This window comes from Oryzias melastigma, linkage group LG10, assembly GCF_002922805.2.
Source record: "Oryzias melastigma strain HK-1 linkage group LG10, ASM292280v2, whole genome shotgun sequence".
NCBI classification, from domain to species: domain Eukaryota; kingdom Metazoa; phylum Chordata; class Actinopteri; order Beloniformes; family Adrianichthyidae; genus Oryzias; species Oryzias melastigma.
This window is the reverse complement of record NC_050521.1, coordinates 20244238-20262836: the sequence shown is the minus strand read 5'-3', so window position 1 is coordinate 20262836 and position 18599 is coordinate 20244238. Positions and strand designations below refer to the sequence as shown.

At 38.2% G+C, this 18599-nt stretch overlaps 1 long non-coding RNA gene across 2 annotated transcripts in view; it reads left to right on the top strand.

Annotated features, from left to right (window-relative positions):
• The window catches only part of LOC118599218, a 118099-nt gene that overhangs the window by 28833 nt on the left and 70667 nt on the right, over positions 1-18599 (top strand). The window contains exon 2 of one of the 2 annotated variants that reach the window (XR_004948522.1): positions 13044-13114. This is a non-coding gene — a long non-coding RNA (uncharacterized LOC118599218). Of the gene's footprint in view, positions 1-13043; positions 13123-18599 lie in introns of both variants that reach the window. The other variant, XR_004948523.1, reaches the window with a different exon arrangement.

Genomic DNA, 18599 nt, shown 5'->3' with positions numbered 1-18599 from the left:
TTGTGATTTCATATTTTTTTGGGAGAGGGTAGGTCGTTTATTAAGTCTAAAATTCTATGTCATGGTGTGTGCAGATTTGGGTGAATTTTTGATGCAGAATGAAAGAAAATTAGCAAAAACAATATGGTCATCTCAGTCCGGGAATGCAGTGGGAGATAATGAGTGCCATGTATCCAGCCCATATGTATTTTCAAATGGAAAATCTTTAGCATTTCTGCGTTAGCATGGCAAATCTTGTGAAAAACAAAACCATAAACAAGCAACTGACACTGAAAGAATCACAGGAAACAACATAATATTTTGGCAAAATCTAAAACGTACAACTTTACCATAAAAATGAAAAAAAAACTAGTAATGCTACATATACACTGGCCATGTCTGGGTTTTTAAACGCGCCTTTAGCAAATCGTGTTCTCACAAATGGTCTGTCGATATTTGATACTTGTGCATGTACTCACAGTCGGAAAAGTCTAAATGCAAATTGCGAAAGCATTGAAAATCTTCTCGTCACAAACAGGGAGACAGCTTGTACAGACAGAGATAAAACTAGAGTAGTCAGGATCCAGGTGAGGGTCTACGATAGGCGGCATAGTCAAAACTGAAGCTTAATCAGGGAAACAGGAGATCAGATCAGGATAAAACTCAGTATGCAATTTGAATGGCAAAAACCAATACTTTGCACTGAGCAAGATTCTGTGTGCTGCTTAAGTCTCATGTGGGTGATTGTCAAGGAGCATCAGCTAAGCGGCATTCAGGAACTGTGTGCTGAGGCAGCTGGGAGCTGTAGTGTGTTAAAACTCTGGAGACGATTACCAGAGGGAGAGACAAAGCTCTGACTCCTTACACTCCCTTCTTTTGCAGCTCTAATATGATTTACAAAAGACTTGAATGTCATAATTTCAGGCAGGCACAAAACTGCAATTATTATTTTTTTCTTTGTGATCATTTTTTTTTTACGATCAGTACTGCCAGGTTTTGAAAAAGATATGTCACTATCAAATCCCTTTTGTGTCAAAGTTCAACTGGTTTTAACTTTTGACACGCACACAATTGCTGCATGTTTAATACGTAGACCCCGAAAAAGGAATAAAAAAAAAAAATGCGTAATGGTGTGTGGATGCATGCTTTGTGAACACAAAAGTCTGAAACATGCATTTAGACGTGTTCATATAGCTTTTTCATTGAGAGTGATCGCTTGAATGCCTGTTTCAGAGCCTGGTGTAAATGTAGCATAAAGCTTTAAACAGGCAGTATTGGAGCAAATCTTCTCTTGTTGCTCAATCTCACCTTAACACAGCAGGTTAAAACCGACCCTGTGAGAATGTCTTTAAAGTGAATTTTTTTTTTAGGTAAAGCAGCATGTACCTGGGATCCGAATTCTTCTGGCCTCTCTGGCTTCAGGTGCAACAAAAAATGAGTTAAAACCTGTTTGTTCAGGGAGATCCGTAGCTTGCAGACTTCTAAATTATTTACAAACTAGGATTTTCGTATCCTCAACACTCAAAACATACACTGGCTTTGAGTAAACAGACGAGCTGTACACACGGCTTAAAGTAACCCCTAGATGTGAGCAGATGAAGCATCCAGGAGAACTGTGAGTATTGCACGGGTCCATAAATACCGGGTGAGGGTGATGATGTGAAAACTGTTTGCAATAAAAAAAAAAAGGTCATAAAAACGACAAACAGAAACAGTCATCTCCATCTTATTCAGCCTCTCTTCCATTAGTGTGACAATTTCATTAAACAAACATAATGTACAAAATCATTTCCTCGACTTGGCTGCCTCCAAGAAATTAACAGCAACATGGAAGTCATGCATAATGAATGTGAACATTTGCCATCTACAAGTCTCCCACAGTCAAACATTAATTCAACCTCGTGCCGGGTGTGGAGATGGAGAAGGAGGACAAATGGAACACTGGGAGGTGGGGAAATGAAAGAGAAACCTTTAGAGGTGGCTGTAATAAAAGATAATCCAGGTTCTATGAGCATGGATTGATTTGCATTGATGAAAATAAGTAGAAAAAGATACGAGCAAAATGGCTTGCATTAATCTACATAACGTATTAAGATACGCTTGCGTCTGCGGGTTGCATCACCGACATTGATGGGATTAAACTGATTTCAAATACAGAACAAAAGAAGTTGTTGTCACACCCGTTCTGTCGTTCAATGTCCTTTCCAAAGCGCATTAGCGAGGCAAGCCCTGCAGGTTACATGGGATGAAAAAAAAAGGAAAACAAGAAATGATTCAATTCAATTTGGCAGGGAGTTAAAGGTGCACGTCAAGTCAACTTGCTGCTCTTTTCCCATGGATCAAAACCAGTCGCGTTTGACACGACTCCCGTGACCATGCCAGAAACACTTGACGTTATCTAATTCTCCGCTTGAATCTCGCAATCGTTTATCTGGACACAGCACAACAAAATGCTAATGGTAACATTTTAGGCAGGGAAGCCAGAAAAAGAAAACCCTCCTCTCTCGAGGAGTGATTTATTACCTCGTACAGCAGGGTCACACATTAATTTTAGTCTTTGTATAAAAGGCCTTTTATTCACTGCATGCATAAATAAATGAAAATCAAAAAACGTGGACGGATATCCGCATACAAACACTGGCACGCACGCTGCCATGCACATTTGCAGCCGTCACACTCGGCTTGCATTAAGGGAAATGTCACAGTGTCGAGAGGATGTTTATCTGGAAGGGACAGAGCTGATGGCTTGACAGTGCTCCTGCAGCTCCGTTAACTTGTCCACAACACCGTGTACACAAAAGTCTGCAAGTGTGTGCATTTTTGATGGTGATGTGTGCTGTCGCTGACTGACATGAGACTATCGGGGGATGCCGGTGCGCGACACCGCTCACCACCAGATGCACGTTGGATGTAACGCCGCAGAGCTGGAGGTGTGACAGGCATGTGACAGGGCAAAGTTGGTCCTAAATAACTTCTCAGGCTCCATTACCCTGCCAAAACACTGGACACACCATCTCCCATTTCCAATTTCTCTCGTCATGGTCACAGAGCCCTTTCCCATTTACAAATGGATTGCTGATTGGACTCAACCTTTCACTCAGTATAGATCAAGCGCATATAGATGCAAGCTTGCACCCGCACAAGATAAGACAGAGCCCTCCTCTCCTCTCTATGCAGCAAGTCAAAGAGAAAGCCGAACAGGGTGCTGAGTGCCTGGAGCAAGCTAGCAGCAATGGTGATTATCCTGAAGGAAGCATCAGTTGTTGGTATTTACACAGCCACTCCACTATTGCTGTTTTTTTTTTTTTTTTCCAACACAATGCCAGCCTCAAGAAGCCAGAAAAATTTGTATTGAGTTTTTGTAAAGGGAGGTGACTGAGCAAAAATGTATTATTAAATGAAACACAAATTACTCAGAAGAGCTTGCAGCAAAGACAGACGGATAAGGAATAAAAAAAAAAAAAAAAAGCAGAGTGCAGTCGTGGGACAGGACAAAGGAGAATAAGGCCAATTTCAAAGCTAAAGCTATTCTATGCTCTAGTAACCTGTAACCCTGGAGGTAGCTGCACAAGCAACTTTCAAGTGACAGAAGAAGGAAGTGTCAAAAGGATGTGGAACCTTTCATCTTGTGCGTTGATTGAGAAAAAATATACGACCCTCACGTGTACATAGCCTTTGATGTCTGCACTTGTCAGATTATATGGTTATGAGACTTTATGATCTGATGCAGCGCGTGTCTTGCATGCCCCTATATCACAAGAAACTTTGATGTTTTTGCCTATTTTTCCAAGCCGTTCCTAATGAGGATCGTGAAGTGGAAGTTAAACCCTGAAGCCTGTTAGTCTGTTTGTCTGACAGGGAGAGCGCTTGTAATCGTTTAGCCGGTTTAGCTCATTGGAGTGTGGTGACATTTTTACTATTACCTTCTCGACTATTCTACAAAGCTAGTAATTGCAGCCTCGTCTAAAAAGCTGCTTTCCATTTAAACAAGGGGGGAAAGTAAACAAGGGTTTGAATCTGGATGCAAAGATGAATGAATCATTTATGGCAGCAAAGTATTTGCAGACATGTGTTGAGGCCAGATAAGATCTTTTATATTTGCAAGCTTGTTTGCAGAAGGGGTCGCTCTCTCTGTTGATTAGAGGATGATGTTTGATAACTAGCAAACAGAGTAAAGGAGATTAATTGATAAGAAAGGTGAGGATTGAGATGAATACAAGCAAGCACTAAAGGGGAGTAGAAAACTTCTGAATTACTTGTTTGCTTTATGTTGTCTGATGGTGCAGAATTCCTATGAATGAGCTTTGGTGTGTCAACCGTCTTCTGTCAAGTGAACGTTACGAGTCTGCAGAAACCTGGGAACCAGTAATTTGCGGTTTATAACTGAAACGTGTGTCTCACTATAGAAGCAAATTATGGGGAAACGTAGGAAACCTGTGTTTAATCCCCAATGTGTGAATTGAGCTTAATCTGGTATGGGTCCTTGGTCAGGACTCTTGACGCAGCTGCCGAACTGGGTTCCCCTGTGCCTTGCAAATACAGAGTTGTGTCAGGAAGGGCATCCGGCGTAAAATCACTCTGCCAAATCACCAGTGCGAATTTGTGAAAGCTGTGTTGCTGTGGCAACCCCAGATGGGATAAGCCGAAAGGTGAACAGCAAACAGACTGTGGAGATGAAAATGCACACGCAGACAATGCACAAATTACAAAGTGACACACACACACACAGATCAATCTACTGCAGGGGGCCGACTACAGAGCCGGGGATCCATTTTGCGGCACTCGCGCATCCGGTGTAACCTGGTCACTTCTGGGATAAGGGCCAGTGTCCTACATGTTTTCCAACCAACTTGCCGTTGAAGCTCTTTATTGGCCAAACACACCTGATCCAGGTAATCAGCAGTAGATAGGGCAGGGTTTCTGGAAAACCAGCAGGACGTCGGCCCTTGAGGCCTGCAGTTCAACACCCCTGGTTTAGAGTCACCATTTTACCTATGAAGCATGTTTTGGATGGTGGGAGGAAGCTGGAGTCCCCGGATAAAACCCACGAATGGACGACAACAACTCCCATTGGTGTTTCTATTTCAGGTCCCCCAGCCGGAATTTGAACCAGGGGCCTATGCTGTAAGACATTACCGCTAACCACTGCACCAGCCTAGAGCTGAATTCAGAATACTTAATACTGTTTTATTCCCAAAAACATTTTTTGTCTGATTTTTTTTTTTTGTTGTTTTGTCATACATAAATCATATCTTGAATATTAAAAAAAAAAAGAAAAAAAAAAAAAAAGACCCAAATTTGGAGTTTGAATCGAATTGTGGGTAAAGTGAATCTTTGAATCCCTGGCAGAAATGTAACCTTGTCTCAGCAGGAGTTCATAAGTTGTATATGGAACTGTTGGTGTGGATTCAGCCTGCCTCCACTTCCCATCATCCATCTGTTTAAACATTGTCTTGCTAGCTTACTCCCCAAACTACGGCCCGTTGGCAGGATCAGGCCCTCCTTCACATCTGTCCCTGCCCCCTGTGCATAGTGTGACTTTGTATTCTACTCTAACCTGTGATTTTTACACTCTTTTGTTTAGCCTACAAATTTACACATTGGAGAAGAAAACAGCTACGTGGCCCTCAAAAGAAAAAGTTTGGGAACCCCAGGCTTACTCTGCCTTGTAACTCTAATCTAACATCATCAGTGCAAGAAAAATGGGGAGCAATGTTGGAGCTATCCAGCTGTACAGTTTTTTAGCCAGATGCCAGCTTAGATGAGGAAAACAAAACCAGATTGTATCTATGTCACACCTACAAGCTTTTTCCAACTTCATTTTTTATGTCTGCATGCTTCTGATTCATAACAATTTGATTAAAGAAGTGCTCAGAATTACAGTTTTAAGCTTAAGTGTCTTTTTATATGTTCTCCATCATGAGAAAAATGTAACTATAACATGCTATGAACACACAGAGAAAGAAATATATACAAAAGAGAAAAGGTAGATATTTCCTTTTTCACTACCTTGTTAAATTTTCTGCTTTCGGGGCAATTGACAGGGGCTTTGCTGTACTTTTGTCTGAAGATTTGTGTGAGTCTAAGTATGCTTTCAGGTATTTAGGGAGCAGACGAAGGCTCGAAGAAAGGAAAAGACAAAGGCAAATAAGAGAAAAATGTCTAACACTTCAGCGCACATATACACCCTGAGATGGAGGGGTGTGCGGTAAGGCAGAGAGTACCTCTGTTGAGCGACATCCCCCGGGGAGTCATCCTAATAATGCGAGCTAACTCCAGCCCGCGATCCCCAACGGACCGGCAAACAAAAGACAAGGCTCTATCTACTTTTATCTCATTAAACACTCTATAACTTGCCTAATTGTTTACGAAGGGATTTAGACAAATATCCCACCCAAGATTTATAATTTTAGTTTGTGTGTATGTGTGTGTTTTTGATCACTTTGAGACACTTACCATGGAAGCAATTGTAATTCAATGCTGGGAGAATTAAGACAGGTTTTAATTAGGATGAGTATGGATGTGCAGCCTAATAAGATATGGCAAGAGATTAGGAGACAAAGGAACGCATTTTAATTCCCTGACACTTTATTTGTTTACTTGCTAGTGTAAACACTAAAAGAAAGAAAAAAAAAATCATCCACATCTGGCTCAGAAACAAAGGCAAGCAGCTTCAAACATGTTTCATAATTCAAAGCTGATTTTCGGAATTTGCAGCCAGCTCATGTCAGCCTCCTTGCCGGACTCTTTCCTCTTTTTTTGTGCTTGTTAGATATTCTGCCTCTTCTACCTTCCCCATGTTTTTCAATCTGTCCATCGGAACACTTGAGCTTTGATCTTCGCACCCAGACCTACTCATTGCAGCCCTCCAGCTTCCCCTCACTCTCTCTTTTCTAACTAAACTCATCTTTAATACCCAAATATCCATCTCCATCCCTCTCATCCTTCACTCCATTCCTCTGCACCGACATCATCTTTCATGCCGGCCCACTTTCCTTACGCAGTGACCACGCACGTGTACTGCCTATTGCTCCCAAGATAATTATTAGTGCAGCGCTTTTAATTACAGTTTGCCCATCGATCAATTGTTGCATTAGTAGTTGGTCCCAATCGTCCAGTTAGTGTAGTGATGAATCACCTTTGGGGTTCTAAGCTGGTCATCTGTGGCACTGAGATGCAAATTGCTCAAGCCCTGGGATAGCCGAGCTCATCGCGATGCTCACTGTGTATGCATTAAAGCATAATGATCGGCATAAAAAGGTACATCAAAAAAGGACTAACTACAAAAGAGTAAGCTATAAAGGAGTCATCCATAAAGAAAGATGCATTTCTTTCTTTCTTTTTCAGAAAAAGACCACGCTTTCCACACCATGGCCGTCTCTGTTCCTGCAACCCTACAGCCCATTTAAGATGCACTGATTTGCATTAATGAAAGATAATCTAGAAGTCTTTTAAGTTTTATTCTGTCCTATGGGAACATGAGAGGAGCTCATTTACACAAGCACACACAAGACTAACGCCACAAATCTGATGTTTCTGCTCAGCATGCAGAATGAGAGCTCCAGCACCTGCATCTTACTCCCCGCATCGTGCTCTCTCCCAACACTAATCCTGCTATAGGCTGATGCCCCTCCTCGAGAGATTAGGACCCCTGGCTTGGTGCAATATATTTAAATACATAAACACCCTCCCAATACACAAGCTGTCACTGCATTCCTAATATGTTTACCAGAGTTGTCAAACAGCTGCCTTTACCAAACCCCATTGGGTTCTTTAAAGTAAGTAGAAAGAAATCTAGTTACATACGTTTGATAGAGAGTTCACATTAAATAAGTCATATTTTAAAGTGGATGGTAGATAGTAGGTGGCAAGTTTGGATCTGAGAAAGTGAGAACACTTAAGCTGTCTTCATGATCAATGCACATTCAAGCAACCACTTTCAATAAAAAGTCTATTTAATTGTGCAAATTAGCATTTTGGGCTCCCGTGTTCAAAACTTTTGCACAATTTTAAGACCATTTTCACGCTCTACGTACTAAAAATATGGCCATTGAAAGCACGTTGAACGTCAAAACAGGTTGAACTTTGACCAATCAACGACTCGGATTTAGTACTGACACATGCATGACGTCTCTTTTAATTCACAGAAGTACCAACTGTTTAAAAGAAGGAGAAAGTAATAATTGTGGGTGGTGCCCAGCCGGAATTATATGACACCAAATCTTTCTTACATCATACATCAAAATGGAGCAGTGATTTTGCACCAAGCCTCCTCCAACTGTAGGTGGCACCAGGTAGTATGATGTTAGCCCTCGCTAACCTTCATATAACCTAAGCCTTCATTTTGTGCATAAACTTGTCAGTAGTGACAGTGCATGGTAAACACCACAGCTAAACATGTGTTTGGTGTGTTCTTGAACTCGTGTCACATGCCCCGTGTTAACATAGATGGAGGTTAAGAATGCCTTAATGGGTATAAAGCAAACTCTACAGAAAAAAAAACAATTAAAAACAGTACTTTTACTTGACAAGAAAGTAATAAAAAATAACATAAAAACAACACAAAAGCAGCTAAGCTGATGTCCTGAACCAAACCCTAATACATCAAAAACATCATATTAAATAGCTGATTAGCATGCAAGGAAGACGCTGAAGTACAAGACCGAGACACTGAAGGGTGAGGAGCCACTGGGTGAAGTTATAACCACACATCAAAGTAACAGCTAGTTTGATCCTCTCCAAATGAAAAAGTGCCACAGGTAACTGGAAGCCCATTTTCAAAAGAGGAGTTATGTGACGCTTCGACCACGCTATGTTTTGTGCACAGCCAACCTATTTGAACGTCCTTCCAAAAGCTGTCAAAGGCAAAGTAAAGGTGCCCCCTCCACCCACACGCATGCTAACGTAACTGTGTTCTGTGGTGTGAGTGTAATCTCATTACTTGTCTTGCTGTTTAGCATAGCCTGTTGTGCTCCCATGTGCGGACATTACTTTGATTAAAACAAGAACGGAGAACTGACTGGAGAAGGTGGAAAGACGAGATGGTTTGAGGAGAGCAACAGAAAAGTCGGAGGAAACAGGAGGGACATGGGCACTTATTGGTATTAAAAGGTAAACTTTGAAAGGCATCCATCTTTTGGTGTGGATCAAACTTTTCATTCAAAGTGACTCAAGTGACTTTGATGTGCCAGTGATAAATGAGCAACATGAAAAAAAATGACTGAGCTTTATTTTCTGTGAAAGTTGAAAGAAAAAGGACCCTTTTGGCTTGAACTTGATGATATTAACAACCAAATAAATAAACTAAGAAGGTTTGCATATTGGAAAGCTGTCAGCTATAAGCCAACATTTGCTCACTTCCAGCTTGATGGAGAGCCTTCTTTCCCGTGCAAGCTCACTGACTCAGGGCCAATGAATCAGCCCAAGTGGACACATTGGCAGTTGTCATGTAATGATTTTCCATAGGGATTAGCTATGGTAGGAACAGTTCCACATGGAGGCTGACATCTTATACGGATACACACAAAGTGAAAAGACACAAAGAATCAACTAGTCAACTCACACACCATGTGGAATATTTTATTTTAATACTTAAACATAGTGTAGGAATCAACTTTTAACAAAACTTACATTTTACTATTGAAGAGGTCAAAAATGTATCGTCTTTATAGGACTATAATTAGTTAAAAAATAGTGCATTTCCAATTCATGCTAATGGTAGGCCCTTCATTGCTATGCGATTGTATAGAGTATTCATTACCATATGGCATGTAAATGCTAATGCAGCAAAAATAGGGGGCATAAAGGCGGCTTTTTTATTTTTCTTTGTTTTTCTATGTTCTGTCATACATGTACATCATATTTTTAAAAAATTCGGTAAATAAAAAAAAAAATCCCAATGGTCGTTTCAATTGAATAGGAAATATGCTTCATAAACCAAAGAGTTAACTTTAATGTTGCTTTGCTTTGTTTATTCCAAAGATGTTTTTCAAGCTGAGGTCAGAGTTTTGTGCATACATAAAGGTAATTTGAAGTGATTCACAGATATACAAAAGCTTTGGCAGCATGTCTACTGAAGAAATAAATTACAACAAAATACAACAACAACAACAAAAAAAAAACACTAAATGCAATAAATGTGTTAAATATATATTGACTGAGCTGGATAAAGAGTGTCTATAAATGCATCAGCTCCATCCTGCTTTATTGATCATGTTTTCAAGATTACACCCACTGTATAGATTTGAATTATGTTTTCCAATCTGTAACAACTGGATATTTAATATAGTTTTACAGAATAAGGTGGCATCTGAAGGTGATGTCAGCCTTATCTTGTCACACATACTCCCTGAAATGTCATTAGTAAATAATAAAAGCAAAAGTTAGATAAGTTTGACAAGGAACAGAAAGAATAAGGCTGACACGACGTCTGCAGTAACACACACATAGATTATAGTTTTGTCCTTTTCTGTTAAGTCTTGTCTTGAGTTGTCATGAGGACCATGCAGTTTCTGACATGCATCACGTCCAATATAATTCCACTTCTTGACAAGATGAATTATAGATGAGTACATGGACATTCACAGCAACAGTAGAGTCTCTCACACTCTCCCAACATGTATAAGCCTGTTCTTTATATGCTTATAGTGTATAAAAAAGGAAAGAAAAAAACAGAAATCAAAGCAACCACACCTATAGACTAATAAAGGTCTTAAGTATGTTTTAACATTCCTATAGGCAGTTTTTGTTTTTAGGATATTGCTTTTATACTATCTTGCTTAATGTGACTGTAAATTAGGAATTGTGCATCATACCTTGAATGATATATGTTAAATATGACACATTATATTACTTCATCGTTCAACAGATCATCTCTTGAATATCCCATCATGCCGTTTTATCTTATCAACTTAAAGCATTCATACATTTACTGAAAACATACTTTAAGTTTAAACCAAGCCCCAACTTTACTTTTCTTTGAAGCTAATCAGAAAATAGCAAAAATTGCAATTCCTATAAAGACCATTTAGAAATGAACATTTTACAATCATGGCCAAACTTATAAGTAAAACACAGCAAAGCGCTACACACCACACTACAACTTGGTGGAATATTTTTTTTTCTTCATCATAAATTTGGGGGGAAAAAGGTGTGTTAAAAATATGTTTTTCACTCTATTGAATCCAGTCTCCTTTTTCTGAATATTATTGTGCTTGACAGACAGAGCAACTTCAGATCAACAGTCCAGAGCTGTGGAGAGTGTGGGAAAGAGATGAGGAGGCAAGTGCAAGCAGGTTGAAACGGGTAGAGGAAAGTTTCAGGTACGATGTGTGAAAAAAAGAGTGTCGGCAAAAATGAATAAACGGCGGTGAGAGTAGCCATGTTGTTTACAGATAGTGGGTCTGAGAAAGAGACAGGAGGCAGAACCTGAGGTGTCAGAGAGGAAGTTCTCTTTGGGAGTGATGGATGGATGGGACTGAGTACATCAGAGGAACAGTTCATTTTAGAGTCATAACCTGAAGGTAAATGGTTTGGACACGTTGAGAAGTGGGACTGTGATTATGTTGGTAAACAGATGCTAAAGTTGGAGCTGCCAGGAAAGAGACCTAGAGAACAGACCACAGAAGAGGTTCGTGGATGTATTGAAGGACAACATGAGTGGACAATGATTGTGTGATGACCACTGAACGGAGAAGTCAACAAGTAAAGTCCACTTTACACTCCTATGTTCAACCAGTTAAAGAAACAGCCATCCATTTTCTAAAAGTGAGACTGGTTGATCCCTTTTGGGGTCATAGGGTTACTGGAGTCTATCTTAGCTACTGTTGGGTAAAGGCAGGATACATTCTGTATAGGTCCTGTAGTAAACACTTCTTTTAGGGTGTTTGATACCATTCCAAGAGTCTTAGTTCCTATGGTCATTTGAGTAACTCTGACACTCAATATTTCTTTGTATCCTTGGTTTTCATGTGAAGGCCCAAAAATATATTTTTGTCTTCCTCACCCAAATCCATCTTGTCAGCTTTATGACCAACAAAGCTAATTTAACCCAGGCCTTTGGAGACCTATGACCAGCAGTCATGCTCAGAAATCCTTTTGTGATCAACAATCAAGTTGTTGTATTTGCCACCATATCACAGACTCCCAAAAAACAAGATGGTAATGTTTTGATGGAGCTTGGTCTGATTACAGTAGCAGATATGGTACACATAGGAATCCACAGAAGCAGTTGCATAAATAAAAAAACTAAATGCAGATGTAAAAAAAGTGTCTGTCTCCTTTCTTTTTTTAAGCCAAACCCAATAAAGAATACTCAAAGTTTGAGAGAAAGTAGTATTTTGTGTATCCTTGTATGTAGTTAGAGCAGACTCCAGGGATAAAATGAAAAGTCCCTACAAATATATATTAGCAGCTTCATCTGAGCTTACCAAAAAAAAAAAAAAAAAAAAAAAAAACAGAAAGAAAACCTTGCTTAAGCGTTTGCATCCAGTAATTAAATTGACATTTGACAGTAACCTCTGCAGTCGCGCCCCTCGAGTGTGTTGCTGTATTTTAGGCAAACTGGCAAGACATTGGCTGCGCTGTTTTTAATAGTCAACTCAGGTTTGATGGATTGAAGTGAATTTTAAATTAGGTCAATGTCAGTAAAAGCTTAATGCATTTTAAAAACCAAACAAGGATACTTGGTGTAGACATCTATAGTGTGTGTGTGTTTTGGGTGGGTGAGGTTGGATGGGGGCTACATGTGTGTGGGGTTTGTTTTTTATGTGTGTTGCAGGAATGTATGTGAATCAGAGTTCATGAAAATGACTGTTAACTAATAGTAATAAGGACTGCTTTGAAATACACACTGTTGCCCACATACACACACCCGTGTATATAGCATACACAAGCGTGTGCTCCTTCAGCCGACCAATATATCATTATGCTCCCAGACCAAATGAGGCAATCGCTCAAAATTATTTGCATAAAAACTAATGAAATATTACTGGGTAAAACTCAGTTGAATGTTAATTACAAAGGTAATGCACTATTTGCTGATTAATGGATTGTCTCTCTTTTAGGCAAGAGATGCTACGAGCGAGTCGATGATCAGAGTGAAGATGACAAAAAAAAGTGGTTCCACTCAACGGAGGTAAGCAGGTGTGTGGAATATTTATTGCTAGGGAAAGAGATTTAAGATGGGGGTGCAAGGAGAGGAAAGGAGATCCATTGTTCAGAGGCGAGCAGTTGTTTTAAGTTCAGTGGACATGGTCACACACCACAAAGTCTTGTTTCACTGGAGTGGGTGAAATGAAAATGCATTATTCATTCATAGGTCATTAATTATGAATCCACCAAATGCAGGATGGGAGGTGTGAAGTGTTGAAGTCAAAGCATTTTTGCTGAGGATACACATTACATATTTTATCTCACTGGTCGACCTCGGCTTTCTAACAAGCTCCCTTTGATTCCAAAGAGTTATGGCAGTCATAACAAAGAATAATAAGGGAAATACACATATTTTCAAAGAGTTCACCAACTCACAATAGATCAAGTATTTGAAAACAAACATTGATCCCTCTTAGGGAAAAACAAATGGAACCATTGGTTCTGTGAAGTGTTTTGCTTTATTTTATTAACAACATCGCGCGTTTTATTAGCGAGAATTGGTGATATGTGGGATCGATTTCTCAAGAATCCACAAACTCTCATGTTTTCACAGGAGGCCTTCACACACCGCTAATACGTGTTTGATTTTTATTTTTTTTTTAACTCTTAGGTTAAAACAAAAGAAAAACACAAAGCTTAAATAAGTACACATGCTTGGGAATTTCTATGGCTACATTGAGACATCATAATTCTGCCTTGTCAACAATGTATTACATTAATACTTTAAAAGAGGATTTTCTTTTTTCAGAAAAAAAGAATATTTAGACAATGTTTAGTTTTTTTTTCTTGATATTTTAAACAACTGTTTAACACTATCTAACCCCAGATTTCTCTCTTTTTATTTTCGATTAGGGTATTTTTTAAAATACTAAACGGTCATGTTTAAACTCTAAAAAAGGATGTATCATCCGTAAATGGTCTAAAACGTATTTTTTTAAATATTTTATCTAACTTTGATAGCTACCTTTCTAAAATCTAAAGCATTTAGACCCAACAGCTGGTTTATAGATTTTTTTAAGTTTCCTGTTTTTTAGTTATTTAGGCCAATTTGGATGCAGAAGTTGAAAAATGTTGTTGCCATTGAAAGTACATTGTTCCTTCATTTTATTGCGATTCACTTTTTATGGTCTCGCTGTTTTGTGGATTTTTTTGCAATGTCATTTTGCGTTTATTTTCACTCTTAAATCATGTCCTGTGTCCTGCTGGGGTGTTGGTCTTTTCAATTAATCTCTGTGAGACTCCATGGAGTCATAAGTGTCAAAAATACTCTGACAGTTGCATTGACCTAAATATTAATACAAATACAGTGTTCCTTTGTTTATTGCGTGCTCTGTACTCTAAAAGTAACCTGTGATTGGTGAAATCCGCCAAGTAGCATTAAGGGGCGTTCACACCAAACGCAATTGGCGCGGTGGGGACGGCCAGTTTCAATCTTTAGTCAATAATACAGACCCTAACTGAGGCGACCTGAAGTTCCACAGCTCAATTTGAGCAATGAGCAGTGAATTCACCGCACAGCGAAATAGGGGCGGATAACGCGAATTCGTCACCCAAACCGCGTTTGGTGTGAATGCACCTCTAGAGGTGTTTTACGGCTGTAAACCCCTCACTACACACTTTATGCACTTTTCTTAGACAGACATGAACACTTTTTGCACTTACCTTTCTTGCTAAAACTTTCAAAGTTCAAACCTTTATTGAAAAATAATGTATTTATAGACCAAACAGCAAAGATCTGCTCACAATCAAAGATATATATTGGTTAGTCAAACTGAATGCATGAGATTGTTGGACAAGGTCAACAGCCAATCAGGACACAGTACACAATAAAAAAAATAAATAAATAATTGATTAGAAAGTGTGCAAATTCGCACTGACACAAATCTGTGAAACAGCAGCGGTTAACTATGATCTAACAAGAGACTACAGTAGTACATACAAAAATTTTCTGTTTTTTCCTTTAAAAACAAATGTCTTGAAATTTTTATATGTATAATTACTGTACCTTTTATGTATAAATTTCAGTTGTTTTTACGGTCTTGTTGTTGACCTTGAGTCCGTAATAAATGATTCTATTGTTTCTCTTTACTCTGTAACCCAAGTTGCACTTTCTTGCTGCCTGGAAACAATGTGATCCTTTCAGCAGCTTGGAATGCCATTTTTGGCAGTATTGTGATTCTCTTTTTCTTGTATGATGCTATTGTACTGATGGATCACTTTGTATTATAGTTTAAATCAACCACAAACTAGTTAACTTTTAGTGTTCAACTCTCTTCTTTTTTTTTATTTGTGTCAGTTTTGTTAAGATCCAGGGGCCTCTACACTGTTAAAAAGTGATGTTTTAACTTTAGTCCCTGTGGAAACAAAGTAAAGTCAGATTCAATATTTTCTTCTCAAACTTGTCTTCACTTCTGAATATTTATCTTTGCTCTTTCAAGTCTCAAATAATTTGGAGATCATAAAAACCTTTCCAGACTCATAGTTGTGAGCAAATTTAGTTTTGAAGGTAATATAGAGTTCTTTAGATCTTTGCAAGATGACACCACACAATCCAATAACAAGAGAATGAAAGAACAGGAGTCTGTAGATGACAGAGATTTAAATAAGACGGGTTCCATCTATTCCTCCCTGAGGAAATCGTGATCATTAGTGAAGCCCCTGACTTCAATTTAATGGATTTTTAAGGTGTGAAAAATGCAAAGACATGCTGAGTTTTTTTATGTAACCATTCAATCCATCTTTTTATGATGATCAAAAACAAATCTCTGCATTAGATTGTATTTCTTTCAGAGGGTTATGTTTGTTAAGGAGCAAAAAATGTAATATTTTCAAGTTTCCAATATATATTTTTTCAAATTAAAACACAATATATTCCTTTCATGTTGATATATGGTACAAAACAATTATTTATAATAGCAATATGTACAAACTGTTCAGAGGGAAAAAAAAATCAGCTGTATTTAACACCCCTTTGCTATATTAGCTTTAAAAATGGGTGAATATCCCCTGATTCTTGGTCAACAGGTGTTAAACTCTTGTCTAATAAGAAAATAATATTTCCGCCCCATTTGATTTGGGTGTGTGACTAAACCTGTAAAATAAACTAACCCAATATTTCTATAACCAAACCTTCAAATAAAGCTTCACACTTTCTCATAAATAAACACACAGTTCTTGAATATTTAACTATTTATATTTTCATTGATTACCAGTTACACATTAACGTCTTTTCCTTTTAGACGGATTTCAAAAGAGAAATATTTATCTCAAAAATAAAGTAAAATATACCTAAGGCGGCATTAATTAAATCCAAACTAGTCAAAACTCAACTGTACCCACGTTGCAGAACTGTTCTCTTTAGATTGGATGTCCCCGCGGTCTTTTCCTTTTTGACTCACTTGAGCATGTCAGGATTTCCCAATGCAGACTTATTGCAGCACAAGGATGAAGTATGGCGAGGAAACTGGAAACCGTAAACATGCGCGTGTCCCACTCACTCGATTCCTGTCTTCTTCGTGTAGTCCCAGGGTTTTCAGTCACTGCGTTAGCGGCTCAAACTCCAGTTTCATGCAGGCTATGCTACGTTAGCTAAGCCGAGCTGCCTAGCGGGTTCACACCCACAAAGTGCATCTTAACTTTTACAACCATGAACATGTTACTCTGAACTTACTTTACATCCCTTCTCTACATATTTATCAGTTACTGGAACTGGAGACAGAAGTTTACATTTAAATGTAAGTAATGACTTTATTTTAGCATGACTTTTTAAATTTAAAAAACTGATATTATGCATTTTCTGAGTGCTGGCAGCTATGTGCTAGCATAGATGACCGGCGACTTTTGATGACATCATCAAGGGTTAGTAATGTCCAAATTTGAAGACATAATTTTAACGACTCTCCGTTTGAAGGGCTAAATATAGAATATAGAAGAATTTGGATTTGGCCTCAAAAATGTAAATGAATAAGAAAATGACAACTGAAGTGGCTTGACAGTAAATGAAATGATATGAGGTATAACACAGGGCAACAAAAGAACACAGTAAAAACAATTGATGACTTGCTGTCAGAAAGTTGAACTTTTTGCATGTATTTTGATCAGAAAAACAAAATCAAGTTGAGCAGCTTAAAAAAAAACATTTTGGCAACACAAAACATTTAATATTCATAAACTTACAAAAGGTGCTTGAGCGTGCTGCATAAACATATGCATTTAAAATGAGCTGTTTGTTTCTCCACTGTAGCTGCACCTTGCATAATACATGGCTGGATGTCAGCTGTCGGGGTGACAGAACGGCTGATTGATTGATTGATTGACTGATTGATTGATGATGACAGCTATGACTAATTCATTATAAGTGAAAGCCTGCTGTGCACGTCACTCATATGAGATGGAGTGGAGGAAGGCGTTACACACCCAGTATGTTTCTCTGTTGTACAGTAGACAAACTGTTCTACTGTTCTGTTTGAATCCAAACACAACACAGGCACACTATCTCCTTTAAAGCAGTTGTACTTTTTTATTTTTTATTTTTTTTTTTAACATCACATATCTTTACAAGATTGTTTAATTGTATTGGGGATTTTATTTATTTTTATGAACTTCTTAAAAAAAAAAAAAACATAATTTGATGAGGTTTTGGCCCAGATTTTAACAAGGCAATCAGGTGACTCAAGGGATCTTGATAATGACGGACTCAAAGTTCATAAAACCATCCAGGTTTATCAAAGTGGTTTAGGTGCCTGTGACTACTGTGCATTCCTAAATGATCAAATATGTTAGCAAAATGCATGGAAAAAAATCATTTGTTTTACCTCAAGGGGTCATAATCCTTGTAACAGATCATTTTCTCTTCTACTCCTTTTATTCCCAAACACATAAGGTTTTGGTTTGAGAGGCATGTTTGTTTGCAACTTTGCTCCACTAACTATATGTTTTCAGCAGTAGTGATTATTTATTTATTTATTTATTTTTAATGGCATTAATGCTTTACTTCTTTTTTAAACCAGACTTTTGGAACAGTTTAGTCAAGCTGGCATTCAAAAACAAGTCACAGCTTCCTCAAGTATTCTGAAAACAATGCAAGAACTTGATAAATTTTGCCAACAGTATTTACTCAAAGAACAGAGGAAGAATACAATTTCTGCTGGCTTTTGTTTTTCTTTTTAAGATGTGTTTTAGATCAACACTTGTGGTCAAATTTTCTGCATCTGAATCTGTAAATGTGCAGTGATCTGAGGAGTTATCAGTGGAACTTTTCCTTGAACAATTAAACCAAATCAAATTTTATGCTCAGCTTTGGACAGAATCTATGGCAATGATGCTTTTTATAAACTAATGTTAACCCCAACCAATTGTTTTAAGTCTGAAACATTTCAAACATTATCATTTTTAAATAATCCTTTGATTTGAACAAAATAAAAATATTATATTTATGGGCCTTGATATTAAGTTAGAAGTGTTACTGG